Source organism: Capra hircus, chromosome 22, assembly GCF_001704415.2.
Source record: "Capra hircus breed San Clemente chromosome 22, ASM170441v1, whole genome shotgun sequence".
NCBI classification, from domain to species: domain Eukaryota; kingdom Metazoa; phylum Chordata; class Mammalia; order Artiodactyla; family Bovidae; genus Capra; species Capra hircus.
Genome location: NC_030829.1, coordinates 900,090 through 922,339, shown reverse-complemented (window position 1 = coordinate 922,339; position 22,250 = coordinate 900,090). Strand labels below are relative to the sequence as shown.

The 22,250-nt window shown below is 44.6% G+C and overlaps 1 protein-coding gene and 1 long non-coding RNA gene across 3 annotated transcripts in view; one reads left to right on the top strand and one right to left on the bottom strand.

Moving 5' to 3' along the window:
• The window catches only part of EGFR (epidermal growth factor receptor), a 212,706-nt gene that overhangs the window by 59,785 nt on the left and 130,671 nt on the right, over positions 1 to 22,250 (top strand). The gene's annotated exons all lie outside the window — the stretch shown is intronic.
• Positions 15,146 to 21,580, bottom strand: LOC106503403. Of its 2 annotated transcripts, none has more exons than XR_001297071.2 (3): positions 21,384 to 21,580; positions 21,130 to 21,221; positions 15,146 to 15,508 (listed from the first exon to the last, which is right to left on the bottom strand). It is a non-coding gene; the product is annotated as an uncharacterized LOC106503403 (long non-coding RNA). The 2 variants fall into 2 exon arrangements; XR_001297070.2 differs by lacking the exon at positions 15,146 to 15,508 and adding an exon at positions 17,542 to 18,259.

The following is a 22,250-nucleotide window of genomic DNA, read 5'->3' as shown; positions in this document are numbered from 1 at the left end:
TCTCCTCGCAAGCTGCCCAGGCATGTTGGCAGAGTCCTGGCAACTCAGCGGCTTCTTGGGTGTCTTGTTCTCTCTTAGGCTGTGACCGTGCTTCCCTCCTAAACACTTGCGCCCATGTGCCTGTGTGTGCCTCTGTGTATGCACACGTGTAGCTTACAAGAACTCTAAAGAGATACGCTTCTGCGTAAATACTAATATGTTTGCAGTTTACGTTTCAAATCAGTATAGAATCACATAATTCCCTCCAAATTGTATTTCTTATTTTAAAAATATAAATTTATTTATTTTAATTGGAGGTTAATTGCTTTACAATATTGTATTGGTTTTGCCACACATCAACATGAATCCACCACAGGTACACACGTGTTCCCCATCCTGAACCTCCCTCCCTCCTCCCTCCCTGTACCATCCCTCTGGGTCGTCTCAGTGCACCAGCCCTAAGCCTCCAGTATCATGCATTAAACCTGGACTGGCGATTCATTTCATATATGATATTATACATGTTTCAATGCCATTCTCCCAAATCATCCCACCCTCCCCCTCTGCTACAGAGTCCAAAAGACTGTTCTATACATCTGTGTCTCTTTTGCTGTCTCGCATACAGGGTTATCGTTACCATCTTTCTAAATTGTATTGCAAAGTGCAAGCAAAACCAAAATTTATTTTACAAATATACTCATGGCACATTTAGGTCACATGTAGCTCTGTATGTTCCAGAATGTAACTTATCTCTTGGAAGACAGTTGACATGGTTTTCTGGGCAAGGCAAGGCAAAATAATCAGTAATTTAGCAGCATAATCAGAGTAGAGCCGATACTGCAGCACATCTTTCTCTTGGATTGGGTCAGGAAGTAGCACAGAGAAAACGGTGTAGGAAAACCTGAAGACCTCCTGTTGTCAGTGCTGGGACCAGCGCTGCCCCTGGTAGGAGTTCCGCAAGGGACACACGGGTGCCAGCACCTCCTTGATCATGACTCTGCAAGCAGCTCTCATATTGATTGTGACCTCCTAGAAGGTGAAGTGGGTATGCTTTATAAAGTTCCAGTGCCAACTAAATTATTGCTTTCCAGAACATCAGTCCAGGTGTCACCGCTGTTACTAGCAGAGTAATTTGGGAGTGACTTATTCAGGGAACTTTGCACAAACTTCAGCACATGCTGCTTGCTCAAGTGATATAGAGCTTTATTCATCGTGTCGAGTCACTGCGGGAAGAGCATGCACACCCTGGAGGCAGACCAACAAGTGTGAACCGCAGCTCTCCGCCCCCAGCACCAACCATGGGGTCTGGTCAGCTCCGCGAGGCACCTGCACCCGCGTGTCCTTGGGGAGGACCCCTTCCCGGGGCTCTGGAAGGCGTGAAGCGGGGCTGTGCCTGGCACGTGCTGTGTTACCTGCTGTCATGAGTGCTGCTGGTGCTGGGTTCTCTGTTTAAGGAAGTGATTTCCTGTGCAAAGGCACCAGCTACATAAGGACAGCTTCTTACCAGCACATTTGCCCATTAATTGTTGCCTCTAGTGGGGCCAGAAATGGTCGTTTAATCTTTGTGTGACTGCTGGCTGCACTGCAGTCAAATTGCTCAAATGTGTTTAGGTAAATACTGACGATAGGTTTTAACAGTGGGCTGTTTTGTCTGCTTAGAGAGATCCTGGAAAGATGACGGGACAAGTGAAAAGGTGTCAAGACATCTGACATCTCCAAGTGAACCTGTTTCCTTTCCTTGTGAATCTGCCAGTTTCTAAAATGTCATATGCCTACGACTCTTTTTTTTTCTTAAGGTACATGGCTACAGTCAGTTTAACTCACCATCTGGAAAGTTTCCTAACAACTAGACTAAATTTTCTCATGTTAGCATCTCACTTGCTTGTGCATAAGCACTCAGGCTTTGCTCTGTACCATCACTTTCATAGCACCTTGTTATTCTTTTCCTCCCTTGAAATAAGGCCAGTATGCTACCTGTCAGTCTTCTTTCTGTCATTTAACCACTTAATTATCCATGACTGTTCCCCAAACTGAAGGACTTCTCTCAGTCCAGATTGGTGAAGGACAGTGCTGACCATCCATATCAGCTGCCCAGGGCTCCCCCGGGCCTGCTTCCTCATCTGTGAAAAACTGTGAATATAGTGCCTTGCTCCTAGATTTGTGTGTGTGTGTGGGAATAAAATCAGATACTCACTGGAAAACTTTAGCACAGTGTGTGGATAAAGCATGTGCCAGAAATGCTTCTGCAGTTGCTGGATGAAGGGGTGTGCAGTGTGGACGCCCTGTGATATGCACACGTGGCTCTCCCCGAATGCCACTTGAGTGCAGCTCACACTTTGTATGTGACCTTGGGGATGTGAAATGTGTGTTATTTCATAATGTTCAAGTGTGAACTCAGTCTTGAATTTACATAACATGATGGGCTCTTAACTACAGTTAAGAGCATTTATATCCACTCTGTGCCATTTTCCCCATGAGGAAATCAAGGAGCAGAAATTAGAGTACTTTCTAGAATCGTCTGAACCACATTTCTGTTCCTTTGCCACCCTGTTAATTATAGAGACAGCCACACCTACATCAGATTTCATTTTCCCCACCTCTTAAGATGTCATCAGCTTCATTAAAAAGAAATATTTTTACCCCTGGTGGGGAATTCCCTATTGGTCCTGTGGTTAGGACTCATGCAGTCTTACTTTCAAGGACCCAGGTTCAGTTCCTGGTTGGGGAACTAAAATCCCACAAGCACACACATGGTGGCAAAAAAAAAAAAAAAAGGCAAATATATTGTCTACTCTGTCAGTTAAGCAGTTATAATATATTTTTCTTTGAAGACTCTGTCTACTGGGATGTATATCTTCCATAAGAAAAAACTTCTAGGCAAATTATAGTTAAAATACTGCCTGCACCTTTCCCCCTTTAAAGCTGAAATAATCATGTCTTAGATTGAGTTAAACTAGCCCTCTCTGAGCGAGAGTGCAAGCTGCACCCTTCACTTGGATGTGGAGGCGGTGGGGGCTGAGCCACTGAATGTGAGCTCCTGGGTGTGGCCAGCGGTCCCTGCTTGGCCTCTGGTCCACTGCCCAGCCTTCCAGGGGCAGCAGCTCTGCTCCTGCCGGCTTCTGGCTCAGTCTAAGGTGCTCACTATTAACCCCAAGAGAAAACAAAGGGCCTGGCTCCCCGCCCTCCCCACTTGCTCTGAGTCATGCTGAAAATGTTTCACAGTATCTGTTCTGACCATGACTCCCATGCAGATCCTCAAAAACACTTGGGAAAAGGACCACATGGTCACTGTGAGATTCCATTTTGAGTCTCCTCCTGGCTGACCGGTTACTTCATAACTTTAATACCTTGCTGCATTTACATCCTGGCTCTCTCAGAACTGAAAGTTATGAGCATGTCATCAAACTTGAGCACCAGTTTTCAGCTGGTTCCCCCTGGTTTGTGTTTATAAAATAGAAACAAAGTGTATGTAGTGATGTGTTCTTTTACTCAATGTGAAAGACCACTTGTTTTGAGACTAATAGAGGTTTTTTTTAAAATACCTAATTATTTCAAACGTCCTACCTGTTCCTTGAACACATGCTGTTCTTACCTAAGGTGTTTCAGGGAGGGAATAATTTCTCTCTGCCACTCTTGTGTTCTTTGCTGTTGTTCTTTAGTCACTCAGTCGTGCCTGACTCTTTGTGACCCGTGGACTGTAGCCCTCCAGGCTCCTCTGTCCATGGGATTTCCCAGGTAAGAATACTGGAGTAGGCTGCCATTTCCTTCTCCAGGGGAATCTTTCCAGCCCAGAGACTGAACTCATGTCTTCTGCATTGGTGGGCTTCCCAGGTGGAGCTAGTGGTAAATAACCCACCAGCCAGTGCAGGAAACATAAGAGATGTGTGTTAGATCCCTGGGTCAGGAAGACCCCCTGGAGAAGGGCATGGCCGCTCCAGTTCTTGCCTGGAGAATCCCACGGACAGAGGAGCCTGGAAGGCTTCAGCCCACAAGGTCGCAAAGAGTCAGACACGACTAAAGCGACTTAGCATGGTAGCGCTTGCATTGGCAGGTGGATTCTTTACCACTGAGCCACCTGGGAAGCCACCGTGTATTCTTTAGGCTGGTCTCATAATTAAGTTGACACAAAACACATTAATAGGAGGGAAAAAACAGTTTAATTCATATGCACAGAGGCCTCATAGAAATGGGACCCCCAAACTGACCAGCGCATGTTTTTATATCATTTTAGATTAAGAAGGAGTTATTTGTGAAGATTTAACAAACAGAGGGGCTTGTGCTTGGGACAGCAGAATAATTAAGTGGCAGAGTTCATTTGTACAGCTTTCCTACCTTTGAATTCCATGTATTTGGTAGTAAAGATGCCTTCTACCCTCTTGGTACAGGGAGGACACCTTCACATGGGAGATTGCTTCCCACTTTCTGGGGGAAAGACGAGGGTCAGAATGGGGGGTTTATACCTTTTCTTCTATTTGTTTTCAGCTATTTGTTAAGTAACTTTAATTCAGATTAATCAATATGCCTGTGAGGCATATTTCGGGGTGGCCTTTCTAGGATGCAGTAGATGTACAGTATTACTAAAGAATGTCTTATATTTAGGGATCCTTATTTTCATGTTATAAACTACTGTGACTACAAAATGAACCATGCATTGAAGTCAAAAGAATTTTGTAATCAATTAGTGAGGGTTTCCCTCGTGGCTCAGGGGTAAAATATCCACCTGCCAATGCAGGAGACGTGGGTTCTGTCTCTGGGTCAGGAAGCTCCCCTGGAGGAGGGCATGGCAGCCCACGCCAGTATTCTTGCCTAGAAAATCCCATGGACAGGGGAGCCTGGTGGGCTGTAGTCCATGGGGTCACAAAAGAGTGGGACATGACTAGTGACTAAACAAGAACAGCAAATCAATTAGTAAGCTGTCAAAATCCAGACTGTTTTTGCTAAATAGCTAACCTATCATTATAATTACCAAATAAAGAGCTCTCTAAAGAAGGATATTTCAACAAAACCTTCCCATCCAGAATTTGAACCATGAGATTGTATTTCAGAAATCTATCTTAGACAACTTTGGTGAAGATTCTAACAGTCATGTTAATGGAAAACCAATATAAGAACAACCTCAAGAAGCCAAAGCACACTGGTGAAGTCATTCATCACCCTCTTAAAACTGTCATAGAACATTTCTAAGTCACTGAGTGAGGGTCACTGAGTGAGTGTCCAGGTGGCGTACTGTCCCCCAGTGGTAGAGCAGGGTTAGGCGGCCCCCGGCTGCGGGCTTGTGATTGGCACAGTGGAAGACAAAGCTCAGAGGAACCAGTCCCCTCCAGCAGGTGGAATGCCACCTCTGATGGCCTGGCCTCCCTTGCCCACGACTGAGGCCTCAGGCTTCTCGGTGCGTGTGACAGCATTCCTTTTGCTCGAGCCCTTCTTCTGGAGGTCATTTAATCAAGCGAGTTGTAAACACCGTGGCAGACGCTCTCATCTCAGGGCTTTCATAATAGAAACAGTTTTCAGACTGTGCTCATGGCGGAGTGGACTTAGCAACGACGATAACACAAACAAAAGAGAAACCCAGTGTGCTTTGGAACGCATTTGTCAACCTGAATTTTCCCCCAGTTTTGGTCACATCACAGCTGATATATAGCTGTGCCCCACCCAAATTTGGGGAATACATCCTCTTGAACTTGCTTGCAAGTTGCCTGCTCCCTGAAGTGAGGGCTCCCCTGACCGGGATGCCCAGGAGATTAGCCAGTGGCAGCAGGGAAGTGAGGCAGGCACTCAGGCCCATCACAAGTGTGCTGTAGCTGCCTACTGCTGGCAAGCACTAAGCTCCACGATGTACTCCGGGACTGGAGCACTGTTTTGTTTTGTTTTCCAGTTGGTTTGTAAATAGGATTGCACAAAAATCTGTGCAAATCAACTCTCCAATCAAAATTTGCTGAGCTAAGAAGAACATTGAGTCAGAGGGGCTGATTTCAGTGGTGTGTGTGTGTCAGTGAAGCTGTACAGCACAGTGCTTTACAAAGACAGGCGGGCTCACCGCACGGTCATCTCGATAAACTGGAAATATCAAGTGTGTTTACTGCAGTTGTCCTTGTCCAGCCTAGCAGTTATCCATTACGACCTGGAAATGAATGGGGCATTTGACATTAAAAAATCTCACTTAAGGTACTGCTGCTCTTTGTTATGACATTCTAATAGTGATGTTTCATCAACTTGAATTTTATTAAATACTATACTGATCAAAACTTTCAGTATATTGTGTGGCCTGGATTTAGGAATATAGTTAATGTCAAGAGAATAATTCTTTTTTATTTCTATTGTTTGGTTCACCTATACACACAAGACAAAACAGCCATGCACACACTCACACACATGCACACACATTCACCTATATCTTCTGTATCAGTTTTTCAGAGCTCATCTCAGTGATCCCTGCTTCTTCCAAAAGTCTCCCTTGCAGGGAAATAGTTTCTACTCCTTTTTATTTCATTTGTAAAGGATACAGCTCACTCTTGAAGAAAAGTTACTTGGGCATGCATTGTCCCTCCCCTACCTGAATATCACCCCTTCACTTCCTGTAGATCTTTGTAATGCCAGCCACCCCAGCACTGGCATTGCCATGTAAATGGTCAATAAACTTATGATGAACAAAACAGAGAATGAGAGAAGTTGACAAGCAACCAAAGATCGGAACCTTCTCTGCTTTGGTGCTTGAAAACTGAGTTCGCTGCCATCACAGGACCTATAAAGGCAGAATGAAAATTGTACAGAAATCCGTCAGTACCAATATGTCAGCACAATTTTTGAACAAATGCCTATGTAGTAATTGAGGAGTTGATAAGTCCTTCAGTGTCTTAGTGAGATCAATTATAATTACTTAGATTCAAAGATTCCAAAGAAGATATTTGGATCAAATCTTCCTTCTTTGTACACCTAGCTGGAAATGGACGATATTCTGTGCTAAATGTGCTGTTCTTAATAACGCATCAGTGTGCCTAGCTTAGAACCTTGGGGAATTTCAGTGTAAAAGATCATATTAAGATTGTGAAATTATTTTCCTGTGTGGTTAAAATAGTAAATAAATATTTGTACAACATCAGCTGTTATACAATTTAATTGCTTAATTTTCTAATCTCAGTCTTGCTATTTACTCAGAAGGGAAATCTTTGTCTTCCTTTTCTTTCTTTAACAGTGAAAAGCATGTATGTGTCATGTGCCCATGTACACGCTTCCTAGTTTAATATCTAGATTGATGATGTGTGATTGTGACAGAAACGTTGCCTCCCGAGCGGAGCCAGCCCAGGGGAAGCCAGGCTGGGTAGCTCATAGACTAAACGACCCAAGTCCAGCAGAGAGCCGAAAGCAGACCAGAGCAGGGATCCAGGCTCCTGGAAGAGGAGACCTCCTGTGAGGCCATGGGGCTCTTAGGTGCTGGGTTAGTGAAACACTCACGGGAAGAAGACTCTGAGAGGTGCTTTCCTGGGTGCACCTCACCTTTTCTTTTAAACTAAGGTGGTGACAGAGAGCTGGACATTGTCCCCTGGGCTGGGGCTGCAGAGCAGGCTCTGATGCCTTTGATCTGTTTGGTTTGGCTCACAAAGCTTCAGAGGATTGCTGTGTTTCACCAGTTAAAGGCGACTGCCGGTGAGCCGGCAGTGCTGAGGGTGTGGAGGGTGTGGGTGGGCACCTTAGCTGACTCCTCCGGGTAAAGTACACTGCAGGCCTGGCTGTCCTCTCCGGGTGGGAGAACAGTCAGGAACAGGCTGCATGTGTTCCTTGCAGCTTTCTAGAAACTGTGGAGGGCTTCTAGTTCCTGAGTGTCCCTTGCCTGTGGCAGGGGGACGGGGGTTGGGGAGGGGGGTGTTCAGAATGACAGCTGTGGGACTGTGATGGGGTGGAGGGCAGATGAGGGTCTGCCCTCAACACACCCATCGCTTCCCTAAAGACCACAACAGGGCCAGAAAGTGCCCTTCTCATAGCCATACTTTAGGCCCCCCATGTCTCCAGAGGAACCACGCTTCTGGAGAAACACTGCTTTTTTTTTGCTTGACTTTCCCTAAGACCTAGACTAAATGCTGGTTGTACTAAGCCAAACAATACCTGAGTGTACAAAGAGTCTATAAGCTTCTTCTGTCTGGTCTCAACCCCCTGAGGAGACCTGTGCTTACAAACTGTAACATGTCTTTCCACCTGTATGTTTATCTGTGCCGGTCAGCTTGGAGACCACACTGATGCTCCAGTTGCTGAGCCTGTCGTATTAAGTAACTGGCAGCGTGGCCGAGATGGCGAGAGCCTGGAAGCCATGATGGGTCCCTGGTGTGGGCTCTGCAGAGGGACAGAGGTGTGGGCAGCCCTTGGGCAGCAGGAGGTCTCTGGGTTCCAAAGCATCCACTCCATCTCCTATGCATCCTCCACAGAGAAGCGGGGTGAGAACCAGTCCAGGAACTCTGCTGCTGTGTGTAGCCCCATGTCCTTGTGTGGCACAGAGTGTGATGTAGGCACAGACTCCCCTCCTCCTCCAGGTACCAAGTCCTGATGCTCAGTTTTGGTTTCAAAAGGGAGAAGAGAAAATCAGATCAGCACTAAAGGGTTCTTTACTCTTTCCTGCCCTGACTGATAGGTTGTTGCCAGAAGCAAATATTAGTGTGTTTTGAGAGCTTTTCATATGTTTGTGGGTCCTTTGTCGGATATGTGGTTTGCAGTATTAACTCCAGCTTTAGCAGGGTCTTTGCTGAGCAAACCTTTCTCATTATGAAGTACAGGTGATCAGTTTCTTTTTATGGATTGTGCTTTTGGTGTCATGTCTAATTCCATTCTCTTCTTATAAAAGTTTTATAGTTCTGCATTTTAGACTTAAACCTTTGGTCCATTTTTAATATACTGTGTGATCTTTAGGTCACCTTTCTTTCTTTCTTTTTTTCTTTTTTTTTTGCCTCTGATGTCCAGTTGCTCCTGCAGCATCTGTAGAAAAGATGCTAGCCTATTTTAAGACAATACACACCTGTGATAATCGGGAATTCTTGTTTCTTTTTGTTTTGATAATAAATGTTGGTCACTGCAACATCGACATGGTGGAGACCAATATGGGACATTCCCCACTGTGGCACTATGACCTCGGGGCTACCTGGTGACATCAGTCATTTATTTGGAAGTTGGGTGCTGGTAATGACAAGACCCCCCAGCCAACCATTAGACACTTAGATAAATGCCCACTAAAGGTGCACAGCAAAGCATGAAAGGTCAGTCCTAGAGTTTAAATGCTTACAAAGTACATGGTTACCGTGTTTATGTCAAATAGTTTTCCTGGTGGAATTTTTCCTAATGTAAAGCAAAAGCAATTTAATTTGAGCAGAACATGTTTTGAAACATGCTTTTGGCAGGGCTCCTTGCAGATAGGGAAATGATTAACAGAGTGGTTTATCAGTTATGGACTTTTGGCAGCAGAGGGAACATTATCTTTGGACGTAGTTTAGGACTGGGACATATACCCCAGAAGTTGGACTTGGTGGACAGTCCTCTTCCTCATCCATGGCAAGGAGCAGGAGGAGAACGCAGCACTCACAGGGGACGTGCATCCTCCTCTTGGCCATTCCTGCCGCTGGTATGAAGCAGATGTGTTTAGCCTGGATCTGCTTTCTTCTTTGCTGTGTGTTGCAGACTCCCAACAAAGGCCAGGTCCCAGCTGAGGTGCAGGTGAACTTGAGCTGCGGCACTGAGTGCACCTGCCCTTGGCCACCGTACAGAGGTGGCAGCAGCCGCTCGGTCCCTGCCAAGCCTCCCCTTCGCGAGCAGGCAGTCACCAAGTTACCCCCTAACCTAGGATAGCAGTGACTGTTTCTGCACAACTCCTTGGTATTGCTGGGAAGAGAATGGGCAAAGAAATCATTTTAAAGTAGTGAATTTTTCTTTCCCCTCAGGTTCTTTTCCTCTCTTCAGAACATAGTGTTAGTGTTTTCTCGTTTATTCTCTAAGGGAGTTTGAAGCCAATCAGACTCATAAAAAATTGGCGCAGGAAAGGTTTCAAGATAATATTTAGTTTAATGGCTCTAAGACATTACCAAACTGAGAAATCTATTTTAAAAATTATGACATTTACACATAGCTATATATAAAGTTTCATGAAATAATACTGTGTTTATCATGTTATTCTGATACTGTCCATTTTCTTTTCTTTCTATCAATGTGTTTTTCTTTTTCTTCTTTGTTATGGTGGTCTTAATCCGCTAAGATGATTTCCTAGCACACTTCTGAATTGAGACCGCAGTTTAAAATAGCATCTGTGGCATGTTTCTCATGCACAGAACAGGAAACTGAGGCCATTGGTGGACATGTGATTAACCTCAAACTCAACTTGGTTAAAGCTAATTACAAAGTGGCAAAATCTGGATTAGAACTGTGACAGCATCAGGAACTTGGGTCATTCTTGGTACTCCAGCAAGTAGAAAGGTAGTCTTTGAACTTCATACAGGGATAAAAAACACATTATTACATTATTCCCCATTTCATTTTCTCCTTTCTGCCACCAGTCATTAGATTAGGACCCCAATCAGGTATGACCTGATTTTAACTTGATTACATCTTTAAAGACCTCATTTCCAAATGAGGTCACATCACAGATACCAGAGATCAGGACGTGGACATCTCTTGTTGAACAACTCGACTCACTGCGCACAGTCACCCACCTGCTCCCCTTGGAGACTTGATCTCAGTGTTCATAACCACTGCGGTGTCAGCATTGCAGGCAGCCTGAAGCATGTGATCTCTGAAGTGCACGGAAAACACTGTATCCCTTTCCTTAGTCTACGGTTAGTCAACCTTGAACTCCAGTGAAGGGCTTCCTTTGGATTTTCTTAATGACTCACTCCACCAAGCCCTCCCCACAGTCCAGAAGGACTGTGGCAGATACCTTTACTGGTGGTCTGGAGCCCTGGCTGAAAGCTGTCTGTGGTGAATGCAGTATGAGAATGACCCGCAGTAGGTCATGTCCAGGGGCTTGAAAACCGATCTGCAGTGTAACAAATAAAGTGATGCGGTGGGACACCTTAGATATCCCAAGTTTTAAATTACAGCAGGGCTGACTGGAGGGCGCTGGTGGGTCTACAGATGATAACAGAGACTGAGGAAAGGGAATCATTCTTGCCCCTCAGAAGTTGCAATTCATTAATCAAACTTGTGTTTTAAAGAATATGTGAAGAGGAGATCAAGATGGTATAGTAGAGGGATGTGGAGCTAACCTCCTCCCACACATCCGTCAAGAATACATCTACGTATGGAGCAGTTCTCACAGGACACCTACAAAAGCTTGCAGAAGATCTTATACAACCAGAGCTGTAAGAAAGATCTCCATGTAATGGGCAGGATGAAGGGGAAAGAGAAGAGGAGGTGTGGGGAGGGGACCTGCATGCCGGGAAGGAGCTATGATAGATGAAAGGCTACCTCACCCTGGGAACCTCTCTCACTGGCCAGGAGGTCAGCCTGGACAGACAGGAAGCTTCAGAGGCTGGAGAGGAAAGTTTGCAAGCTGGCACGTGGCCCCACAAGGCCGAGAGAGGCCAGCGCAGACAGGCCTGGCCACATCACTGTGCTTCCCAGCCCAAGCTGTGTGCCTGTGGGTGTGCGCAGTGACTGGCTTCAGCAGACAGGCCTGGAGAGGCAGCTTGGTTTGACCGTACAGAGACAGCCCAAAGGGTCTTTCTGGCCACAGAAAGAAAGAGTCACCATTGTTATTATGCGTAGGTTTCTATATGCTCTATATAGAAAACCGTAAAGATGCCACACAAAAACTATTATTAATAGAACTGATAAATGATTTCAGCAAGGTAGTAGGATACAAGGTTAATATACAGAAACCTGTTTGATTTCTTCACACTAGCAATGAAATATCAGGAAGAGAAAGTAAAAAGCAAACCTGTTTAAAACTATGTCAAAAATACCTAGGAGTAAACCAAGGAGGTGAAAGACTTATATGTTGAGAACTACAAAACATTAAGAAAGGAAATCAAAGATGATTCAAGGAAATGAAAAGATACTCTATACTCTTGGATTGAAAGAATTAATATTGTTAAAATGACCATACTACCTGAAGCAATCTACAGATTTAATGTGATCTCTATCCAATTACTGATGGCACTTTTCACAGTAGTAGAATAAATAATCCTAAAATGTACATAGAACAACAAAAGACCAAGAATTGCCAAAGAAGTTCTGAGGAAAATGAACAAAGCAGGAGGCATAAATCTCTCAGGCTTCAGACAATACTACAAAGCTACAGTAATCAAAACAGTATGCTGTTGGCACAGAAACAGACACATGGGTCAATGGAACAGAATAGAGAGCCAGAAATAAACCTGCACACCTATGGTCAATTAGTTTTTGACAAAGGAGGCAAGACTGTACAATGGAGAAAAGACAGTCTCTTCAGCATGTGTTTCTGGGAAGCTGGACAGCTGCATATAAATCAATGAAGTTAGAACACACCATACACAAAAATAAACTCAAAGTGGCTTAAAGACTTAATATATAAGGCATGTCACCATAAAACTCCTAGAAGAGAACATAGATAAAACATTCTCTTAACTAAGTCATAGCAAGTTTTCTTAGGTTGGTCTCCCAAGGCAATAGAAATAAAAGCAAACATAAACAAATGGGACCTAATGCAGACTCATTAGCTTTTGCACAGCAGAAGAAACCATAAACAAAAAAAGAGACAACCTTCATAATGGGAGAAAAATAATTGCTAATGATGTGGCTGGCAAGGACTTAATTTTCAAACTATGAAAACAGTTCATACAACTCAAAAACAAAAAGCAAACAACCCCATCAAGAAATGGGAAAAAGACATAAATAGCCATTTTTCCAAAGAAGACAATTCACAGTGACAACCAACAGGCACATGAAAACATGCCCAATATCACTAATTACTAGAGAAATGCAAATCAAAACCACAGTGAAGTATCACCTCACACTGGCCAGAATGCCATCATCAAAAAGTCTACAAATAATAAAAACTGGAGAGGGTGTGGAGAAGAGAGAACCCTCCTGCACTGCTGGTGGGAATATAAGTTGGCGCAGTCCCTCTGGAAAACAGAATGGAGGTGCCCTTAAAACTAAAAATAGAGTTACTATATGATCCAGCAATCCTACTCCTGGGCAAATATCCAAAAAAGACAAAAACTAATTGGAAAAGATACATGCACCCCAGTGTTCGTAGCAGCACTATTTACAATATTCAAGACTTGGAAACAACCTTAATGTCCATCAATAGGTGAATGGATAAGGAAGATATGGTACATATATACAGTGGAATATTAGCTACAAAAGCAGTGAAATAGTGCCATTTGCAGCAACATGGATAGACCCAGAGATTGTTATATTGAGTGAAGTAAGTCAGGCATACAAAGAAAGTATCATATGATATCACCTATATGTGGAATCTTAAAAATAATACAAATGAACTTACTTATAAAACAGAAACACAGACAAAGAAAACAAAGCTATAGTTACCAAAGGGGAAGAGAGGGGAGGGATAAATTGGGAGTATGGAATTAACAGATGTACATTACTACACGTAAAATAGATAAACAACAAGGATTTACTGCATAGCACAGGGAACTATATTCAGTAACTTGTAGTCAACTATAGTGGAAACTAATTTTTTAAAAAGAATATAGGTATACACACACACACACACACACACACATATATATGACCAAATCACTCTTCTCTATAGCTGAAACTAACAAAGTGTTGTAAATCAACTACATTTCAATAAAAATTAAAATGTGAAGTATATGCAGACAAGCCACTGGGTAAGCATTCTGGAAGTGTTTGGTGGAATAAAGTCCACTGTCTGTGTATATTACTTACATGAGTCCAGTAGGTGACATGCTGGGAATGATCATCCAGGTTCAGTAAGTAACCAGGGTTTTTAAATACAATAAAGGAGGAGGAATTTGAATATACAGGTTGGTGAGATTAGAATCCTAAAATGTGCACCACAATGAATGGAACAGACCTAGGGAATTCATTAACAGCAAGGTCAAGGCAGAGCCAGCTGCAAAGATACAGGGTGAAGGAAACCTGACTTAACAGATGCGCCCATGAACATGAGGCTTAGCTTGCCATAAAGAATTAAGAGCCAACTGGGCTGTTGCAACAAGTCACTACCAGTGCTGTGGCTTCAGATAACATACATGCTTCGTCACCTCGTTTGGTGCCCAGGTTCTCAGGGACCCACAGTGCTATGATCCAGCTGGGTTCTTATCTGGAGCTCCCAGCCCTCCTCCATTCTCATCCAGGTTGATGGCAAAATCCACTTCCTAGAGGTTGTAGAACTGAGGCCCTTGGCCACTAGCAGCTGCCTGACATTCACAGCAGGACTGTTTGCGTCTTCACAGCCAAAGTGTCTCTGCCAGGAGAGACATTTGTTTAGAGCTGTTACCTGATCAAATCAGGCCCACACAGATAGTCTCCCTTTTAATCTGGGACCTTAATGACATCTGCAAGATCCCTTTGCTTCTGACATAAAACCTAAGCAAAGGCATGGTACCCATCGTGCATTTGGATCAAGCTGCGTGAAGAAACGAGCAGGGCTATGAAGCTGGGTGAGCTTGTGTTGATTGGACGTGCTGTGCTCCAGGGGTCTACTTGGGAGGGGTGTATGCAAACTGAAACAGGCCAAAAGGTGGAGAAGGCACTTAGGAGAGTCACAGGGACAGATGGAGATGGCCTGGGGATGCTTATTTGGGAAAATACTAAGGGAGGATATAGTAGCTGTCTTCAAATATGTGAAGGGCTATCGTTGAGAAGAGGAATTTGGCTTTTGGCCTTCAGAGAGGCATGATGTGCCATCCTGAAACATGTATCCTGGCCCCAGCACTTGCCTGCCACGTTCTTTCCTAGCTCCAGTTCAGTGCTTATCTGAATCCCAGAGGAGCACAGCCCTGGTCTTAGTCTGCAGCAAGCACACATATTGTGGGTACTCAGTAAATGGAGGAAGAACCATGGCAAAGGCACATTTCCATGGGACTGATCTACTGAAGGGTGTGCTCCAATCCAAGGAGTGTTTCCTCCCCTTATTTCTCTAGACCCTCAAAGGGTCAACTGGCACCAGAAAATCAGGAGCATTCAGAAGTGTCTGGTGCCCAACTGGACAACAGTCAGCTGCCTAGAATAAAACACATCCATACCATTATTTTGTATTTAATCATATAAAGAATATGTACCAACTTGAAAAGTTGCCTCAAGTGTCTTACCTGAGGTATTAGAATTGACATTCAGTTGCCCCTTTCCAACTACATTTCAGAAAATTCCTTTAATATGGCAAAAACTCAGTATCATTTCCATCTTCTTTAAGTCTTCTGCTTGTATCTGCTTTTCCCCGGGATAGTCTGGTAGATCAGAATGCTGTGGGTCAAGTGGGCGCTGGTTTCAGATCCGAAGTCACCCATAGATGTCTGCTCTGTCTCACTGAGCCATTTTCTTTCCCATAAAAGTGGAGGTGATTCTGTCTCTAAAGGAGTCTGAAAACCTAATAGAGTAACATACAGAATAAATGATAGAGTTGGTGCTTCATAAATGCTTCTACTTTCTGAAGATTACTTTTGAACTAACTGGACAAGAATTCTTGAGCATTTAGAATGTTCATTTAGCCATACCATAATATCAGTGATGTGAAATTCTGCTAAACATGATCTGCTAAGTGTCAGGCAGAGGGAGGAACTGACACTCAGGGTCCCTGTCTCCTGGCACAGTGCCCGTTCCTTACCCAGGGCATCCTTGATGGTCACAGGCGCCCCAGTTAACAGGTGCAGGTGCAGTGGCCGAGCTCATGCACATCTGGCTCTGTGTTTCGTCCTCTGAATGTGCTTCTGTGAGTCTGGTCTGTGCCAACTACAGGTCTAAGTGGGGACTTCCCCCCCGCCCCTCAGGAAGGTGACCCTCTTCCACTGATAACTCCTTGTGAGGCTCACAAGTCACTTAAAACCAGTATTGATAGTATTACTGTAGCTGCTGTTTACCAGGTACAAGGCCCTTTGCTAAGTAATTATTATGAATTATCTAATGTCTGTAATGGGTTTCCCTGATGGCTCAGTGGTAAAGAATCTGCCTTCAATGCAGGAGACACAGGTTCGATCCTTGGGTTTGGGAAGATCCCATGGAGGAGGAAATGGCAACCCACTGCAGTATTCTAGTCTGGGAAGTTCCGTGAACAGGAGCCTGGCAGGCTATAGTCCACAGGGTCGAGAAGAGTCAGACACTACTTAGCAACTAAACAACAAATGTCTGTATTGCCGCACAGTTTTCCTGCTTTAGTGAGGAAAGTGAAGCTCAGAGACTGAATAATTTGCTCTGGCTCACTGGTCAGTACAGAGCCAGGGCTTCCAACCCAGAATGTCCTTAATGTCTTAAAATCAGTAATTACAGGTTAAGATTGAAAAAAAAAAAAAAAAACAGACTGTGGTAATCCAAAAAAGTGCAATTATTTGGCTCCCTTGGAGGAAGCAAGAGCACTGGAAAGACGTATCACCAGAGCATGGGAAAAAGTGAAGCTGCGGCTTCTCTGTGAGCCAGTCCTTTCCTGGCAACATCTTGGAACAAAACCAACTATAGCAGAGTTTTCTGGTTTCATATGAGCTGCGGAGTGACTTTTCTCTGTAGTGCTTTCACTTCTTCTCTCGTCTCTGCTTAGTTAACCTCAGGCACCTGCCTGGCCCACTGGACGGCCGTGTGGCTGGCAGCCCCAGTGCTGGCCCCCGAGGTACACGGGCCGCTGCTCCCTGTCCCCTGGGCCGTGGCCGCTGCAGGCTGAGCAGAAGACTGTGATCTGGGGCTTGATGGCCCACAGAACAACAGAGTGTTTCTTTTCTTTCTGCTCCCCCTTCTAAGTTGAGAATCAACCCGTCTCCCGCTACTGTGTCCCCTCTGCCTCCCCTCACTGTGGCCCTGCTGCAGGCTCGCATTCTGTGTACACAGTGCTGTCCTAATATTTCTCTTTTCTCCAGGCAGGAAATGAGAACTCATTTTTTTGAGCCATTCAGGAAGTCGTCCAGAGTTATAATGGCCTATTATCTAATGGCCAGAGTTTACTTAGGCTTTCACTACTTCCACTGCCCACTTGAAACAAGGGAAAATATTTCCCCCGCCACCATGAGTGTGCTATTTCCACTGACCGCAAGCAGCACTCGGACGTGGTGAGTTTCCCTCCAGACGCGGATCCGCAGAGCTGCCTTGCTGCCCAGCACCACACTTCAGGCTAACACTATGTCGTGTTCTTTTAAGAAGTTTCTCAGTTAATTTTTTTTCAGTCTGTGATCTGAACATTGTGCTCATAATCCCTTCACCCTTCATTGCTTAGAGAGTTGATCACCCTGAGCTGTGGTACTTATTAAAAATGGGTATTACTAGGCTGTAACTGAGATTATGGGAGGGTGGGCCTCCAGAACACTCACATTCTAAGTCTTGTTTTCTGAACCCCCAAAAAAGGCAGAGCACGTGCTTTTAGGAAAGATGGTTTGCGCCTAAAGTGTGTAAAATATTTCAAATGTGTGGCAAAATGTGCTTTATTGGCACCAAAGATTTGCTATTTCTTTTAATATAAATTTATTTATTTTAACCTTATTAGGAGCATTAATGACAGGAAGAGACTTTGAGGGAAGATTCAGACTGCAGCCTTTACTTAGCTGCTGTCGGCGCTGCGGTGATGAGTTGAATCGCCCTCTCAGCGTCATGCGTGCGTGAACAGCCGCACCCCAGCCGGGCCCCGCCCCGCGGGCCGAGCTCTCCCGCAGGTTCCGGGCAGGCCTGGCCTTGAGTCAGGGCTTACAGGAACCTGCGCAGGTGAGTGGAGAGCGTTCCAGTACCTGGTGTGCAGCGGCCCCTCCCTCCCGCGCCCCTCCCTCTGTGTGTCACAGGCCGCAGGAGGGAGCCCACGGCAGGAAGGCAGGAACGCAGCGTGTGTGTGTCCGGAGCTGCCTGAGAGGGGCCCCGGGAGGAGGTGATAGATGGGAACAGTGATCTCCTTCCTTAGATCCCAGCATAAAAGAGGGAGGAAAATGCCCTCTCTCCACATCCTTGGCACACCTGCCCGGTGCCCATTCCTCTCCCGTCGGGGTGACAGCCCCACAAAGCCTGAGGTACCAAGACGGAAACAGGATGGCTACCTCCAGGAGAAGAAAACCTGTTTTCAGACTCTGCACTCACCTCGCCCTCCTGCCCTGCTCTGTCAGGCCCCCTTGGCACACAGGACATCGTGGATGAGCCAGAAATCCATTCTGTAAAACTGCAAGACAGATGCTAGAAATGTTCCTAGGATGTCTTCATGAGCCAGAACACGGGTGCCTTCAAGGATATTTAACCACTTTGCCCTGAGCGTTTCCACTCTCCCTGAATGGAGCCCAAGCCACACTTCTGGTTATTCAGATTACACGGGGGTAATTTCAAAGTAATTTAAAAGTCAACTGCCACTGCTGGGCATCTGCACTGCAAATTAAATGCCTGGCACATGACTTTATTAAGGTAATAGTTCATTACAATACAAATTACACGTGCCACCTGGGCGCCCTCACAGGCACCCACCCCTGTGATTAGCAGCAGCCATCACCCTCCCTCTCAGCCCTGATGAAAGCCTCCATTATTCTGCTAATGGGGACGCAACCCTCTTATCAGCCCCATTTGCTTTTTTTTTCTTTTTTTTTTTTAATGCTGACACTGTTTTCTTTCTGGAATGAAAAGCCTCTGCTGATTAAATTGAAATGTATGTCTCACTCCCGTCCCTTTGAATGTGAAGACATCCTGCACTCCCCCATCCTTCTTCTTCTGCTCCTTCCCTATGCTTATCTGTCTTCATTTATTTATTTGTTTGGCAGTATTTTAATTACTTGACACAAAAATGCTTCATCTTTGTAAAAAGTTCAGTGATAGCAGAAAGTCAGACAGTGTAGGGAACCAACCTCTCAGATCCCACTTCCACCAGCCAGTTTGGGAGGTGCCTCCCAGAATTTGTTCTCTGTATTTTACATGCAAAAATATGCATGAATAAAAATAGTTTTTGTTTATAGTTTTATACAATGAGTTTATATAATGCAAACTCTTCTGCCTCTTGCTCCTTTTTTTTAGCTTCACTTTACCTGAGAGCTTTCCAAATTGCAATAATATGGATGGCTGTGTAATTGTTCCTCATCCGGGGGTGGCCTGCTGCTGCTGATGGGCATTTGAATGGTTTTGGATTTGTCAGCCAGAAAAGTGTGGGCTGCAGTGAACATGTTGACTCAGATTTTCTCTGCGCACAGGAAGGGGTTTTCCAGAAGAGTTGGAAAGGAAAGACCTTTCCATGGATTTTTTGATCAAATTTTTAAAAAATTTCCATCATACTCAGCAGTTGTAATACATGTGCAGAGCCCCAAACCATCAAGATCATTTCACCATCTATCCTTTTGTGAACCCAGTCATGTCACACCAAGAAGTGATGTCACTTCACCTCTCCATCCTTCATTATGCATCCCTAAAACTTCAAGTTTCCTGTCATCCCAAGGAGAATGGAAATTCAAGAAAGGCTCAAGCTGTTGGTCAGAAGAGTCTCTACTGTGTTCTAAATCTGGCCCTGGGCAGGAGTCCCCGAGGATTACTTGAACAAGAGCAGAGCTTGCCTCATACAAGGCCCCTCAGCCTTCTGAAGAGCTGCACTCACGTGGCCAGACCCAGTCCTTACTTGGTGTCCACATACGAGTGACGTTTGGCAGAACAATACATGCAGTACACACCCTTCATGACTAAGCTGCCTGTGACCTCTGCTGTGCTGGGGACAGAATGGCCTGTAACACAATATTGTGGGTGAAATATTGTAAACTGTCCCTTGCTTCATTTTGCACTCAGCCTAACAATTCAATTAAATGCTGAGTTCTGTGGATTTATTTGAGGAGGTCAGGGAATGCCCTCGAGGCTGAGATCACATGGCTCCCTGTCGTGGAACAGTCACCTTAATTGCTGCGGTAAGTTCTGCATCAGTAGCTTCAGCCCCAGCCTCACATGCAGCCCCGCAGTGAAATATGCCACATGAAAGCTCCAGAGTCCTTGCTACCCTTTAGGGGTACTTGCAAATCCAAGCAGCCCTAGAACCCAGCACTCTCACAGTTCACCCACCCCCACAATTGTAGCACATGAACAATCCTGTTTTTCATTCCCTAGAACTGCTTTTTCTATACTTATTATTGTATAATTGCTTTTGAAGAAAGTGTTCAAATTTTGTATCATGTGGGATATGTTAATATAATCAAGTTTATAAACCTTGTTCACCAGTTCACAACAGACTGTCCTAGCAAATGTTCAGTGACGAGCAGGTGACGTCATTCATGTGCCAGGCTAATTACTAATACAGCTGCCTACCCTGGCATCAGCCTCTAGACAGGGTGAGCTGATAGTGAATCTCCAGCAGTTTGCAGATAATAAATGTGGCTTGATCATGTTGCTAAAAGAGCTGTCAGTGTAGAGATTGGATTAGAGGTTAGGACTGGATGGTTTCTATTGCTAGGGTTTCTACAAATGGCCAGTTAGAGGATTGAATTCAGCCTGAACACCTATGTGAAAAACTGTAATGGACAAAGTTTACTTAATTGGTTACTTATATGTGTTCCATCATTCTAACTTGCCCTGTATTTTCACTTTTCTAATTTTAATTTTTTAAAAATCCAGACTTAAATGGGACTTTGAAAAATTATTTCATTTATGTTGTTTTAACTTCCTCAAGCAGCATGTAGGAAAAAGAGGATGAGCTAGTGGTCTCAGTGGTCCCCTGCAGCATGAGCGCCTGTCCGCTCCACACACTGGGCAGCCTTTCAGGTCACTTCTGGTGGTCGTGTCCTGTGAGAGCAGATCTGCCTTCTACCCTTTTAGTTCTGTTTTCTGTATTTGAAATTATCAAGATCATGTTTCCAGGCTTTTAAAATGAAGTTGCCTTTGTGTTGGTGTTGGTCATTTTTTACTCCACTTAGTTTTGGAATCTCTAGCTTGACCAATTTATAACCCAAAATGGTAGTTTACAGTGAGTAATAAATCCCACAAATGTCTATAGTAACCAAATCCATATTCTTTTCCTACTGCTCATTTCCAGGCTTTAGTCCTAGTTAATGATAAACAGAACAGAGCGTGTCTCACCCTGATTGTAGAGCTCCTCTGCACTGCTCTTCCTTGGCCTCTCATGGGATCACACAGCTGTCTCTTCTGGAAGCAGTAATTTCTACCCATATCTGTACACAAGCAATAATGAAAAAGTGATTTTTTGAGAGAGAAACTGCATTTAAATCTATTCTAATTTTGATGGAAACTTTCTCTAGAGATTGGGGTTTTGTTTTTAAAGTTTTTTCTTGTAAGTATGGGAGAGTTTTCATATCTGTTATCCAAAGACTCACCTGAGTTTCTCTTAGGCAGTGTCATTTAAGGCTCAATGTTTTGAGTCTAGTCCATTCCTGAGGGTGGTGTTGGTCCTTCTGGTCACATTGTGGCTGTTCCTGATGGCCCAGAAAGTAGCCAAGGGAGATAGGTGCTAACAGACACGGAGCAGTTGTCCTTGTAAGACATGAGCTATATCGCAGATGATGGGAAAACCATGCGCAGGACAGGAAGTGCATTCACCTAGAACTTACAGTACAGCCAGCGTGAGAGGCACACACACCTAAAAAATGGAGCTATTGTCCAGATGCGGAGCATCACAAAGGCTTGTTTGTTTTCCCCACGACAAAGGAAAGTTTGTCTTTAAGACATCTGGCAATAACATTTTTCATTTGGAAGTTAATCTTAGAAATGAGTTTCCATTGACTGGTGAGGAGAGTGAATTGTCCTAACCCAGCATCCAGCTGCCCAACTTTGGGAGAGAGAGCACTTGACCTCTCGTGGTCAGTCAGGAGAGGCTGCAGCTTTGTGACAGTGCCAATTCTGGGATGTTTGCCTAAAGATCATCCTGAGCACAGCAAAGGGGCTTCGTGGAACTGACCCTGCTACTGTCCAGGTGATCATACAGGGCAAGCTGACCTGCCACATTAGGAGGTCCAGTCAGAGAGAAGTTTGCAAGCATCTAATTTGGGGGCAGTTGATAGAGCAGTGCTTGAAGACTCCTTAAGTTAGAGACTAACATCTAGGTCATGGTTTTCTACTAAGCGATCATAATGAAAATAGGAAGAGGAATCTACTCTAGAGCATTCTAGCAGTTTTCCTTCTAACTTCATCTCTCCCTTATGCTAGGTACTCTAAGACTTTGCATGCATGCTGCTGGCTCAGGT